Below are 15781 nucleotides of genomic sequence, written 5' to 3' on the forward strand. Positions count from 1 at the left end.
CTAAATGCCATCAGAAGTAGCTACTGAGGAATTTGATCCCTTCAGTCAGCTCCAAGACTTACATCTTTCAGTAACTATCTACATACAAAGAAAAAAGTTAAAAAGACAATTTTAAGGATTAAATTATTCAGAACATTTGGATTAAGTGTTGGGTGAAAAGCAGTCTTGTAGCTACTATTCAATAAATGGTTAATGATCATGGTGCTCATTGTAAGAATGATGGGGCCAATCTAAGTCACTCCAAAGAGTTGTCCTTTTCTCTTCAGCTTTTCCTTGTGGTCCTTTTCCTTTTCCCTTGTACCTCAAATGCTACATAAGTGTCTGTTGAAAAAAGGCACATTTTAAACTTCAGTATGGCGGGCTATTTTCTTCCATAGCCATATCCTCATTATCATCATCACCACCACCAACAGCAATAACAACAATCTTAATGAAAACTCCCACATTTTTGTGGCCCCAGCAATGTTTGGAGAGATTTGGTCATCTTGGAGTTAGGCTGTAGTTTCTTTGTTTGTTTAAGACCATGCAGGGCCTTGAGCAGTAGGTGATACTTGCATAGGGACAGGTTCTGGATTTCTCTTCATAATGCTGAGAAAAAATTGAGTCATCTAATATTTTCACTGTTGGATTTCCTTGGATACTTCATGCTTCTATTTCTCTAGACTCTTATGTTTCAGTGTCCTTAACAGTAGGTTTATGGATGGTGGAAACACATTTGCTTATTGAATAAAAATATGGGCCACACTGGGAACTTCCTAAGCAGGGGTGGACAAACAATGACAAGATGATAACCTACACACCTCCTTTTTTCCTTAGATGGTTTCTTCACTGCTTTCTCTACTTCTCTAGAAGTTCCATGAGCTTCCAGATCAACCTACTCCTACATGTTTTGGTGGCATACTTTGTGCTGGCATAAAAACTCTCTTCAGGTTCCTTTGGCTGTGTTTCATTTTCTTTTGCCTCTTCTGAATCCGTTCTCTTCCCCCATCTAAGTGCTCTCTCACTCTTCTAATCATCACAGCTTCTCTCCAAAGTAGATGAGTGTTCTTGGTTTAAATGAAGGCCTTTGGAGAATAGAAAGTTGTAAGATACTTCTTTCACACAGAGCATAGGACTGCTAGACTCAAGTCTTTTGCATCTAAAAATTCTCTCCAACATTCCACACCATTTTCCGTTGTTCTCCATGCTCCAGTGCCAGATACTTATGTAGCAAATCTATCTGAGAGGAATACAAATTCTTTGGACCCACAAGGTTTAATAAATATTTAATTTAGCAGAAGTTCAAATAAGAATGGTTCCATATAATCTAGGTATCCTCATCAGGGATCCCATTATTCCATTCTACAGCCAAAAAATTTACCACAGTCCTGGTTGTACTTAAATACACATAAGAACCAAAGGTCTGGGCTCTTATAGCCCTAGCATGTGTTATCAGAGAGCTTACCTTTGTGACTTGTTTACAGCTATGCTCAATAGAATTGATATTTAAAGCTGAGCCATAGTTTATAAGTTTCTCTTCTTATGAACAAGCTCATATTTGACCTTAGAGTCATAAGCCAGGAGATACTTTCAAGATTGGAAGAAATTTTCCTAGCACAGAAGTAACACTAATCATTTCCTTGTCTTGGTGAAGACTTTGATAATCATCATGGATTCATTTTCTTTTTCCTTAAAAAAATTATGAAATGTCTGTGGAGCCTAAGGAGTATCTGATACAAAAATAAATTCTAAATAAATTATCACTAGGATCTAGTGATCCTAGATACAAGCCACAGAAAACCATGTTGACTTAAGTTTGATACAAAGAGAAGAAAAGAGGTTCAACAAAATCCCTTTCACTTTCCTGCATGTGTCATGCTCTGAATGTAGCTTAAGAGTACAGCGTACACTTGGAACAATCTGGGGGGAATGTGTGTGTGTGTGTGTGTGTGTGTGTGTGTGTGTGTGTGTATGTATCTGGATCAGTGGGAAGACAGGAAGTACACCTGAGGTGAAGTGCTGTAATCCCACACATGAAGAAAGCTATAGAATAATTTGGAAAGTTAACATCCTTGGGGATATTTACTGACTCACCTTGAAGAGCTCATCAAATGAGTTTAGATTTGCTCAAATGAAAAATATATTGATTCTCACACCTGAAGTTGTTCATGTCACCTTTATAATTTGGGTAGTGCTGATGTGACAGATATTTTATATACAATCTCATTCAATCCTCTGTCTTTAGTATCTTGTCATCTCTTAGTCTCATTCTTCTCCATGTCTTGGACAATATTCCATAGAATTTGAGGGCAAAGGCATTCATAAGGTTATTAATTGCATTATAGTTTTTGTATCTAAACATTATTTTATGCATAAATAAATGGATGTTGGTTTTTGGTTCTTTTTCTCAGTTTTTCATATTTTCTCTTGCCTTTCACCTAGTCTCAGACTACATGACATTTGTTAGTCACCTATTTCCTGTGTAACTCAGAATTGAACTATATGTATAATGAATAGTTATACCTAAAAGAATATGAGCAAAGCTCTTCTATCCATTTGCTTGCCTTGAGGCAATATTGTTTGAAAGACAAAAGAAAAAAAGAAAGAAAGAAAAAAAGAAAGAAAGAAAGAAAGAAAGAAGAGAACGAGATAAGCCTTGTAAAGCTTATAAAACTCTTGGAATTTCTTAAGTGTTGAGAACTGTAAAGGTGTATTATGTTATGTTATTGAGATGACTTTTGGAAAGCACTAAAGGATGGGGGATAATTGCCAGTGGAATCAACCTTGTCTTTAGATAGCTGGAAATTCCAGTCCCACCCAACCTTTTGGGAGGAGACTGGGATGGAAGTTGAATTGATAGCCAGTGGCCAATGAAATACCCAATCATGCCTATGTAATGAAGCCTCTATAAGAACCCAAAAGGTGAAAGAGTTCACCTTTTGGATATGTCTCAATTGAACTATATGCGTATGGAATACAGGAATTCCTCCTACATACACATATAGTTCAACTCTGAGACAGTGTTCTGAGAGCTTTCAGGTTGGCAAACAAGAATGTTTGTCTCACTGTGCCAGGCCCCAAACTTTATGAGGGCAGAGCCTCTTGCCTTGGGACCTTGCCCTGTGTCTCTCTTCATTGGGCTGTTTTTTTTTTTTTTCTCAAAGATTTTATTTATTTATTTGACAGACAGAGATCACAAGTAGGCAGAGAAGCAGGCAGAGAAAGAGGAGGAAGCAGGCTCCCCGCTGAGCAGGGAGCCCGATGTGGGGCTCCATCCCAGAACCCTGGGATCATGACCTGAGCCGATGGCAGAGGCTTTAACCCACTGAGCCACCCAGGCGCCCCTCTTCAATGGGCTATTAATTCATATCCCTTAATATCCTTTATAATAAACTGATAATCTAGTGAGTGTTAGTTTCCTGAGTTCTAGGAGCACATTAATAGGACCCATGGAGTTGCTGATGGGAACATCTGATTTATAGCCAGTCAGTCAGAAGTACAGATATTAACTGTGGCTTGGGATCAGCGTCTGATGTCAGGAAGGCATTTTGTGGGACTGAGGCCTTAACCTGTGGATTAACTTGATGTTTCCTCTGATTGATAGAATCAGAATCCAGTTAAACTATAGGAAACTCAACTGGTGTTAAAGAATATCTTGGTGGTGTGGGAAACCTTTCCCCTCAACATACATAACACATGGGAATTTGCACTCAGAACTGATGAAACTTCACTCAGACTTTTGCTTAATTGAATGTAAATGGTTGCTATGTTACCTACATTACTCTATATTATGAAATTCTGCATTTTTATAGCCACTTTAACAATCCTTTCTGTTCTCAGAATGAAACTTATGAATTTTCTTGTAAAAAGGTGGGTATTTTTGTTGTTTAGGATTATCAGGAGCTATAAAGTTAATGGGGCTGGAATTACTGTTATGAAGTTGCATTGAATACTGTTTTGCTCCTGTTCTCTGAGTTTGCTTCAACATTAAGTCACAAAACATTCACAAACTCACATGCAGCCTAAGTTGGCCTGTGGGACAGTTTACTTCAAATTTATTCATTAACTTGTCTAACTCTATGCAAAACATTATCTATTCCAAATGCAAACAGTAGCTGTTCCATTGTTTCCAGGTGTTTTGATAACTGAACCTGCTCAATAGTTGATCCAGTCAGTATGGAAATAACTGAAAAATAATTGACAACAAATCCAATCATGTTCTGAGAGAGTATGTATGTATGTGTAATTTTCCATCTCAATATACATATAATTTTTAGATGTCTCTTCTCGTTTTCCTTTATTCATTTCAGTAGAACTCCGAGTGGAGAGATTTCTCTATTAGCAATGGGTACCAGTAAAAATAAGAAATTCCAGAGTGATGTCTAGTTCTAAGCAACAATTATATATCTAATACATTCCCAGGGGGGTTTTTTGAGCAGTGACTAATTATTACATCACAATTTCCCAGAGGGGCTTTAGCTACAGGTTTTAAAACTGTTTATTACAAATAAAGTAGGATCCTGGAGAAATGAGAGGCCCTTAGCAAAATCAGTATTACTAGCAAAGAAAAGAATTTGTCAAGTAAATAACTCAGGTGTTTTATATGTACCTGGGTAATTTGTCATGCATCTATTTATTTGTTAACCTTTTACTTTGAAATAATTCTAGATCTATAAATTATATTCATAGATTATCCAGAGACTATAGATGCATAGGAAGCTGCAAAATACAGCACATGGGTTTTGTGAACTCTTCACCCAACTTTCCCCCATGTTGCCATCTTATATGACTGTGGTACAACAGTAAAACTAGGACAATAGTGCTAACCAGATTACAGATCTTACTCAGTTTTCATCAGTTTTTGCATGTCCTTGTGTATGTGTGTAGTTCTGTGCAATTTGATTCTATTATAAATTTCTGTCACCACCACCACAATCAACATACAGAGCTGTTCCATCACTTCAGGGAACTCTCTTATGCTACCCTTTTACAGTTGAATCTACTCTCTCTACCCACCATATTTCTGTCCTCTGACAATCACTAATCTGTTCTCCATCACTATAAATTTTGCTTTTCAAGACTCTTACATAAATGGAATCACATAGTATGTCACCTTTTGAGATTGGATTTTTATACTAAACATAATGTCCTTGAGACCTATCCAAACTGTTACACGTATCAGTAGCTTTTTCTTTAAATTCCTGAGCAACAGTCTATTTCTATTTATTTTTAAAATTGATTCTTGCCACAGAACATTCCAAAAATGGGATTTAAGGGGCTCACTAAAATAGCTGTAATACAGAAAAATAAAAATATGTAAAGAGAAAATCAGAATCAGGAATAAAAAAATAATATGCTCATGGATTGGAAAAATTAATATTATTTAAATGTTCATATTGCCTAGAACAATCTACAAATTCAATGTAATCCCTGAAACTAAACCAAATAATCCTAAAATCTGTATGGAGCCATAAAAAAATAGTTAAAACAATCTTGAAAAAGAAGCACAAAGCTGAAGGTATCACAATAAAGCTATAAAAATCAAAACAGTAAGGTACAAACACAAAAATAGATACATAGATCAAAAAACATTCCAGAAATAAATTCATGCCTAAATGGCCAATTAATCTATGACAAAGGAGACAAGAACATACAATGGTGAAAAGACAGGCTTTTCAACAAATATTGTTGAGAAAACTGGACAGCTACTTTTTGTGCCACACACAAAAGTAAACTCGGATTGGATTGCAAACCTAAATGTGAGACATGAAACCACAGGACTCCTAAAAGAAAACATAGGCAGTAATCTTTGACATTAGCCTTAGCAACATATTTAGAAATATATATCCTCAGGCAAGGGGAAAAAAGCAAAAATAAACTATTTGGATCATACCAAAATAAAAAGCTTTTGCACCAAAAAGGAAACCATAAACAAAACAAAAAGGCAACCTACTGAACTGGAGAAGATATTTGCAAATGATGTATGTGTTAAAGGGTTAATATCCAAGATATATAAAGAGCATATACAACTAAAAAAAAGCTGATTAAAAAATGGGAAGGGAACCTGAATAGACCTATTTCCAGAGAAGACATACAGATGGCCAACAGACACATGAACAGATTCTCAACATCAGTAATTACCAAGGAAATGCAAATTGAAACCATGAGATATCATCTCACACCTATCAGAATGGCTAGTACCAAAAAGTTAAGAAAGAACAAGTGTTGGCCAGAATATGGAGAAAAGGGAATGGGAATATAAATCATTGCAACCACTGTGGAATACAATATGGAGATCCCTCAAAGAATTAAAACTAGAAATACAATATGACCTAGTAATTCCACTATTGAGTATTTACTCAAAGAAAATGAAACAATCACTTCAAAAAGATATATGCATCCCTGGGTTTATTACAGAATTATTTACAAGAGCCAAGATATGGAAGTAACCCATGTCTATCCATGGATGAATGGGTAAAGAAAATGTGGCATGTGTATACATATATGTGTATACACACACACACGTATATATATATATATATATACACACACATATATACACACATATATACATATATACACAATATGGGATATTATTTGGCCATAAAAAAGAAGAAATCTTGCCATTTATGATAACATGGATGGGCCCAGAGGGTGTTATGCTAAGTGATACAAGTCAGTCAGAGAAAGACAAATACTATATGATTTTATTTATCTATAAAATATAAAAAACAAAACAAATGAACATACATGCAAACAGACTCTTAACTACAAAGAACAAAATTACGGTTGCCAGATGGAGGCGGGTGGGAAGATGGGTGAAATAGATAAAGAGCATTAAGAGGTATAAATTTCCAGTTATAAAATAAGTTATGGGGATCAAAAGTACAGCATAGGAAATATAGTCAACAATATTGTAATAATTTTGAATGGTGACAGATGGTGATTATACTTATCCTAGCATCATGGTGAACATTGAGTAATGTACAGAATTGTTAAATCAATATGCTGTACACCTGAAACTAATATTACACTGTATGTCAATTACACTTCAATAATAAATTTATAATTTTTCAAAAATTAATACAAAGGCAGGACTAAGAGTGCTTACTAAGGTAAGCACACAAAGTACATGTGAAGAGTTTCTAGAAAATTTGGCTGCCAGCTTCTTGGCTGTCAGTACAAGAGAAATACTGCCGGTTATACAGCTCATAGTCTAAAGATGTAGGCAAACAAGTTTCCCAGGGTCAGCTTAGCTGTTTCCAGGACTCCCACTGGAGGGAAGATCCCTTCCCAGGGGTCCATCAGGAGACTGTGGCTGGCAGACACTTAACTTAGAAATAAGTTAAGACTCCATCAAAGGATGCATGTTAATAGCACAGGGGATTAACTTACACAATTCAAGATTCTGATCACCCAACTTCTCCCTCTGCTACCTTAGGGCAATAAGAATGTTGATATTCTACTCTATGTGCAGAAAAAGTCGTTCATGTGATTGGATGTGAACAGAGGGCAGACAGTTGTGAACTGAAAAACCATTATGCTTTCCTTTGAAATCCAGTGAGTTCTTTCTCTTACCTGGAGGTGCAGAATAGAGTCCCAATTAATGGCCTCTGTGCCCAGCTGGGACATGGATTTGTTTTATGGGACCCAGACAGAGTGGTTTTGTCAACCACATCTAGCCCCTGGGTGAGTTCACATAATCAGGACTTCCAGTTTCTCTTGAAACCCTGAGATGGAAACACCGTCCATGCATTCTGTCCTCCCCACCCCACCCCCTTTCCAGTCTCCTGGAGTTCAGAGTTGCCCCTCTTTCCAGGAGGACGCATGCTTTCCATTTTCCCACGGCCAATCCTCAGCCTCCTTCTTTCATATAATTTATGAGGCTGGCTCCAGAACTTGCAGCCTCTGGTCTAGACAGTGTTGAGTGTTCACCCTGTGTTTCTGGGATCAGGTTATGGGCACCGTATGCTGTCAGCCTTAATTGGATTGGCAGACTGGCTATTTATTGCTCAGTCTTATTATGGTCACCCAAGGGGTCTAGGGACCACAAGGCTGGTATTCTCATAGGACAATCAATAGAGACCAGTAAACTGGGTTACTTTACATCAATGTTTACAATACAATGCTGATTGTCTAGTTTGAAATAGACTCAATCTTCCCTTTAATAAAAAATATCTCTCCCTTCTTCACTTGTTATTCACCATGTGACAGAAACTATGTGTATTACGTGTTTTTATTTTGTTTTGTTTTGTTTTATTTATTTATTTGAGAGGAGGAGAAAGAGAGACAAAAAGAGCACAAGTGAGGTGGGAGGAGAGGGGCAGAGGGAGAGGGAGAAGCAGACTCCGCTGAGCAGGGAGCCGGATGTGGGGCTCAATTCTAAGATCAGGGATCATGACCTGAGCCAAAGGCAGACGCTTAGCTGACTGGGCCACCCAGGTGCCCTGAAACTATGTGTATATTATAAGCACCTCATTTAATTATTAATTAAAAGCCTGCAAAAATAGTATTACTATCCTCATGTTAAAGATGGGGAAATTGAGACTCAAAGGTATAGGAACCTGTCCAAACTACTGCTGAAAGTAGTGTTGATATCAAGATATAAACATTTTTCTGCCTGATTCCAACACTTACGGTGTTCATACCATGTCCCATTATTTTATTCATCATGACTCGTGGCTAGTTTTTTCCCTCCTTGCAAGAGGGCATGGGAGAGATGGGATGGCTTCTCTGACTCCTTGAAGTGAAGATAGAACCAGGGAATCAAAGTAACAAGTAGGGACACTTGGGTGGGTCAGTGGGTTAAGCCTCTGCCTTCAGCTCAGGTCCTGATCTCAGGGTCCTGGGATCAAGCCCCACATCGGGCTCTCTGCTCAGCAGGGAGCCTGCTTCCCAACCCCCCCTGCCTGCCTTTCTGCCTACTTGTGATCTCTCTCTCTCTCTCTCTCTCTGTCAAATAAATAAATAAAATCTTAAAAAAAAAAGTAAGAAGTAGACAGCATCAGGTGTCAGAAAACATAAGTTTTAGCTCTGACTCTAGGGCTAACTTATAGAGTGAATGGAGATATGTCCCTTTGCTTTTGGCTTTTCAATCTTGTCTGCACAAGGGAATGATAACCACTCCATTTTAGATCCCACTGATACCAAGCATGGATTAGCCCACATGAGTAGGACTAAAGGACTTTGAGAAGTTGTGATTTATTTATAAATGTTAAGTATAATTGTTCATTATTGTTAGTTTGTTGTAGAGACAACATAATTTATGGTAATAAGTAACATATCAATAAATATTCATTTAATGAATATTAATGAATAAACCACATAATTTATATGAATAAATTAAAACTCAATTCAGTCACCATAGCTGTTCTTTCAAAAATATTAGTGGATGATTGGATGGTTGGAGGGATGGATAATTGGATAGTCAGATAGATGGATAGATGAAAGGTTAGATGGTTGGATGGATGGACAGATGGATGGACAGTCTGGGTTGCTCTGGGCTCCTTCAATGTCAGGTATGGCTTTTTCTAGAGTGAGACTAAACTGCATTGTAGAGGACAGCTAAGGACTCATGGAGTCAACTACCATTTGTTTCAGTTGTTTTCAAAATTCTTTTCTTAAATGAAAGAGCTTTGCAAAATCCATACGATGTTCATATCTGGAAATTCTGCTAAGCAGGTAATTCTAGGTGACAAAAATGACTGCATCATAATTCTCATCAAAATCGTTAGAGTGAAAGCATTTTCTTTTTTGGGGCTGATAAAATGAATTTCCACATGTGGACTACTCTCCCAAAACCAATACGACACATATCGTGAACTAAATATTTCCAAGTGTGGCTCTGTCCTTTTAAGTGATTTCCCACATTTTCACTTCACAAGAGACCTCTTAAAATATTATAGTGGTGACAATGACCTCGCTCAAATAGATGCCTAGCCAACCTTTTACATTTCTAATGCATTTTTCTGGAGTTTAAATTCAATTGTAAAATATGGCCTGTTTGATCTTACCAGGTATGGCTGTTAATACTTTGCTAATTTAAAAACTTGCCATGTTGAAGCTCCATTCAATTTAAAAATACATGTGCTTAAGATGCCATTTTTGTAGTTTTGTTATGCTAGCCATGAAATATAAAAGCTCAGCTCTTTATTATAAATTGGCATTTCAAAGATCAAAATATGGCATTTGCTATTTTATTGTAAAACAGGTAAGTGTGCCTTTATAGACAGAAATATCTCCTAGAAAATGTATTTCAACCTAATCAGAGGGAAACTTGGTATAATTTATATAAAGTAAGCATATCATGGAAAATAAAAAGAACTTATATAAAATAATGTACATTGTCTCCTAAGATGGCTGAGCCATAAAACACAGCACTTGTTTATTTTACCATATAATTCCAGAATCGTCACTTTAATATTTAAACCAAAGATCATTATTGCTTACCTTAAATATTTATATATTGGATATAAAAAATTACAAAGAAATTATGGAGATGTTTTAGTTATTCAAGAAAGGATATTTAAACTCTTAGTTAACCCAAAGGTTAGTTCCCAAGGTTAACAACATTTTTTGTAAAACTCAAATGCATAAATTTAAGTGTGCATTTCACCTGACACAGCTGCCCTATCACCACACTGAAGAGTTCTGATATCTGTAGATTACTCAGTGAAAAGGAGAATAATTTACTTCATTTTCATCTTTTCAGAGAATTTGCTTTTCATAGGCAACAACTCATATTAAACCTTGAACATAAGTTTTAAGACATTATTTTTCCATTCATTCTATAGCTTTTACTACATTCATATCAAGATTTTCCTCATTACTTTAAATGTCTATATTTATCGATGAAGTAGATTTATGCTCATGAAACTATATATGACTATTCACATATATCAGCAAGTTACACTCTGAATCCTAACTGCGGTTGATTGAAAGACATTTGTTTTTATTCAGTAGACTACAGTTTATGCCTTTCTGTTGGCATGACTTATGGTATTGGGTCTGTGCTAGACCTCAGGACCTTCATAACTGTTTTGAGTGCGTGTGTGTGTCTGTGTGTGTGTGTGTGTGTGCGCTTCATTAGGAGTAAGCTGTTTATCTTGCCATGACCTTTCTTGCCATCTACCCCGTATCTCCATGTACCGACTAAAACTCATCTTTGAAATGTTAACCACACATCCACACACACACCCCAAATAGATTTTCTAGAACTAGAGCATAGCATCAGCTACTGTGGGGACTGGAAGGATGTCAGATCCCACCTACCCCACAATTTCAACAAGAGCTTCTCAGAATGGAGAAGATGGGCTAAGTGCATGGGGTGCCTCTCGTGTGGCTTCCAGAGCCCATACCCCTGCCTTTCTCTACATTATCAGGTTGGCTTCATGGTTATTTACTTATATCCATTTTCAAAAAGCATTTCTAGTGAAAACAGTATTCTGCTATTAAAAAAGTACCAAACAAATACTATAAATTAAATTAATAAAAACAAAACCCAAACCACTGACAAACAACAGCCTTCTTTGTCTTACAGATTTTTAAATAGAAGGCTGGAGAATGTAGGGGAGTTTTTCAGGATTATGCAGACCCATCCCATTCTTCTGAGTCCTGATCCAGTCTTCCCTCTCGTAGACTGTAAAACTCAAACCCATCAGGCTGTCCAAGTAGCTAGCCTTTCTTTACTCAGCTCAGCATCCAGGCCTTAATGGTTGATGGTGGGAAAGCTGGTGAGAGGTAGAAGGGAGTGTTAAATGCTAGACCTCTTGGAAGGGTCTATTTTCTCCCTGGGCCTAACCACAAAAGTCTTTGCCGGGAAATTTTTGTAGCTGCTTAGATTTCCTTCTCAGAAATGCCAATCATTACAATCCTTTCTGTGACAGAAGATTCCAACTAATCATAAGCCTTTGTGTTAAACAGATAGGAGTACCATGTAAGACACAGAACTCATAAGGCTTCACTCAGGACGGCCATGCATCCATGGAGGCCTGAGGACTCCATGTAAGAAGTTTGATGTAGGCGCTCCTTGCCCTTGGTCTTCTTCCTCCATGCACGTCTCTGGCTGCTTCCCCTTCTAACTGCTTTCTCTGGGTCCTTAACATTCAGTTTCTGCCTGTACTCCTCCAACCTGCCTTTTTTCTGTTTAGATGCTCCCAGATAAAGGACCAAAATCATGTACTTAGTCTACAAGGGTCATGGGGCCCTGAGAAACAGAAGCAGGGTGCTCCCTGGCATGTGCTTCTAGCTGCCACACACATGCGCACATATACACGCACATGGGCACACCACATTTACATGGGCACGCACACACACGCACACTCCTGCATGCACACGTATATGAGCACACACACACACACACACACACACACACACACAAACACACCCTTTTTGGATGAAAGCACCAGGAAGTCTATGTGCCTCTCACTGGGACCACAAGTTGTCCTAAAAATGTTCAGAACACTTTTTACAATAATACTACTTTTAAAATTCATTGTCTAGGGTCCAGTTACTAAAAAGAAAACATCTTTATTTAAGGTCTTTGAAATTCCACCGGGCTTTAAAGATTTAAAACTTTTGGGGTATTTAATATAAATTTTGCTGTACCTTTAAATAAACTAAAAACTCACAACAGTTAAATCCCCTAAGACCCCTTTAAACACTTAGAGTTTGCTGAGATATGGGGTAACAATGGATGACCATGAAAGGACCAAACACCTCCCCGTTCTACAGCACTTGGCACTAGAATTTCTCTGTGGTCTTTCCCTCATGTAGTGAATTCCAAATGCCAGTCGTGGCCGGGGGCCAGTTGTTGACATGATCTTCAACTTCCTGCAGTGAAATAAGAAAGATCAGGAAAATAGATTGAGTTGTCTCCTAGAGTTGAACCTATTTAGCAAAAGGCTCAGTCATTTATTTTGAGATTTTTATGCTTGCTTTTCTTACCCTTCTCTTTTGGAATTAAAATGTTCATTTCTTCTAAAAAGTGAGGGTTATAGTAGATAATAAAAATACTCTGTTTTGTTTAAATGACCTTTCTTTAGAAAATTAAAAGATGGAAACTCTGTATGGGTTTTAAAACCAATTTTAACTCTCCATGAAATTTAGTCTGGAAAACACTGCTCTAAGTCTGAGTCAAATCCCAAGACCGGGAGTGAACCACTGAAATTCTTAAGAGAATTTATTTTTTTCTTTTTTTTTTTTTTTAAAGGAGAACATCTATTCCAGAAAGCATAGAGAATGAGGATAGTGAAGGATCCATAACCCTACCCTATTCTCTTTTCCCAACATTCATAGAAGTATAAGTCTTCTTGAAATGTGAAACAGAGAACGGGTAAGGTTAAAAAAAAAAAAAAAAAAATGCTGCTCCAAAACATGAGAAAGCTGTCTCCACTGTTGATCTGTTTCTTGTGTTGGCTGGCTCAAAGGATCACCAAGTGTGACACTGTCACCAACAGTCCCCAATGTGTTTATTTTTTCCTGACAAATACTATAAATTTTCCTCTTGTAGTGCACAAACATTGTTTATGCAGCTGTGACTTCTTAAGTGAAAACGGACTTTCTACCCCAATGTATCTTTGTTTCAAAGACACTTAAAGAGAGCTCTCTCCTGGCATTTGGGGAGAACTTTTCAAGTAAGACCGCCTAATTAGGAACAATCACTGTGCATTAGATCCACTAGAAAGAAAAAAAAAAAGCAACTTGGCCTCTTTAAGTGTTTCCATCTTGGGTTACAGACCTCATCTAAAGTGGCTTCTCCCGGCCTGCGTAGTCTTTGTCATGGAGACTGAAGGTAAGAGCCAATGCTGGCTGGCCGACAGAGATCTAGAACAAACCCACAGGAAATCTCAGCCCCACTCCTCTGAGACCAGCTGAGATTATTTTACTTCATTTAACTAACCAGATGATAGGTTGACTGATGGGGTCATTATATCCAGTGCAAGTAATTTTAGAATGAAAATTATGCAACAGGATAGACCACAGCTCAATTTTTATCACCCCAAATGCATACAATGTCCCTAATGTGATTGCCTTTGAGCCAAGACTGAAAGAAATGTTCAGTCTCAAGGTGCCTATATTTTCTGAAACAGATTGAGTGAAACCTCTCTCTCTTTTTTTTTTCAACCTAAACAAATGCAAGTGAATTTCTTAGGTCTTGCTTTTGAAATATCAGATACAAGATAAAAATGGCAGTGATTAATATCTCCTATGGGGCCAGCGGCTGGCAAGGAAAAGTCAACCTTTATCGGTCTGTCAAGTTGTTACTATCACTTTCAGGCTTGGGTCAATCAAGTAGGTAGGTAACCTTCTTGACATGTGGAATTGCCTGGAGAACTGGAAACTGATATTATTATTCTTATTTTTTAATGTCCTCACGGGGTTGCCTGGGTGGCTCAATTATTAAGCGTCTACCTTCAGCTCAGGTCATGACCCTGGGGTCCTGGGATTGAGCCCCACATCTGGGTCCCTGCTCAGTGGGAAGCCTGCTTCTCCCTCTCCCTTTGCTCCTGCTTATCTCTCACTGTGTCTCTGTCAAATAAATAAATAAAATGTCCTCACAGAAAGGACATTTTGCCTAAGTGCCTTCTAATTTAAAAAGCACATCCAGATACCACAGTAGTTTCTCTTTGTGGTTTTTTTATTTCCCTTGTTAGTCCTTTTGATATTTTTCTTTCTTTTATTTTCTTTCTTTTTTTTTTTTTTTTTTTGCTCTGAATTGAAGAAAGAATTTTAATTTCATGATCTGTTTAGTTTGCAAAGAATATCAGCAATTTCTCATTTGAAAACCTTATGCTAGTCCCAGTTGCTAGACCTTAGCTTTTGATTCCTAAACTGGATTTGTAAATCAGTCCTCCTCATCACTCCTACCCATCCCAAACTGACTCCTCTTCCTGAAGTTCTTATCTCATCTTTTGGCATTGCTGCATACCCAACACCAAGACACTGTAGCCGGAGAGTGGCCTTTCCAGCCCTTCACTCTGCACATGGATACTGAGTGCCTACTATGGACCAGACACTGCTCTGGGTATTGGAGATACAGCTGTGTACAAGACAGATGTGGAAATCTGTTCTCATAACAGTTACATTCAGGTTTCATTTCCTCCAGAAATATTCTCACCTTGGTGCCCGGCCTCCAACACACACACAACCTCATGTAAATGTATATATTTAAACATAAAATGACTATTTCATTAAAAGTACTAAATGAAGGAGAAAACAATCTACATATAACTAGGACAAAGACATTTAGGATGCTGGGATCACTCTCCGATGACCAAAAACCAACCAATCAAAGAAGCAAACAAGAACAATTTCTTGGAATATCATCGGAGGACTTCTCATTTTTAAGAGACAGCGTGAAGTGAGTGAGCAATTTCTCACTCATGTCTCAGAAAAACCACCCGAAAGTGGAAAGGAAAACAAGAAAAACAGTAATGCAAAGCCCATCCATCCTTTATAAATCTAGGAAACAACAGAGACTCCCCAAACAAAAAATAAAAGACTTGCAAAATCAGTGAAGGTCAAGCTGAAACATAGAAGCTCCAAAATGAGGCTGTCCCAGGAAATGGAGCACAGAAAGAGCCCTCAGAGCCCTAGGTGAAACACATTGAAATGTAAACCCAGCTTTTTACAACAGGGGCCAGCACACTTTTTCTTAAACAGCCAAATAGTAACTATTTTAGGTTTTGTAGACATACGGTCTCTATCTCAACTACTCAACTCTATGGCAGGAGAGATCGAGCAGCCATAGATGGCTTGTGCACATGTGGGCGTGGCTGTTTTAACAAAACTTTATAAAAAC

Source organism: Mustela nigripes, chromosome 15, assembly GCF_022355385.1.
Source record: "Mustela nigripes isolate SB6536 chromosome 15, MUSNIG.SB6536, whole genome shotgun sequence".
In the NCBI taxonomy this organism is placed as follows: Eukaryota; Metazoa; Chordata; class Mammalia; order Carnivora; family Mustelidae; genus Mustela; species Mustela nigripes.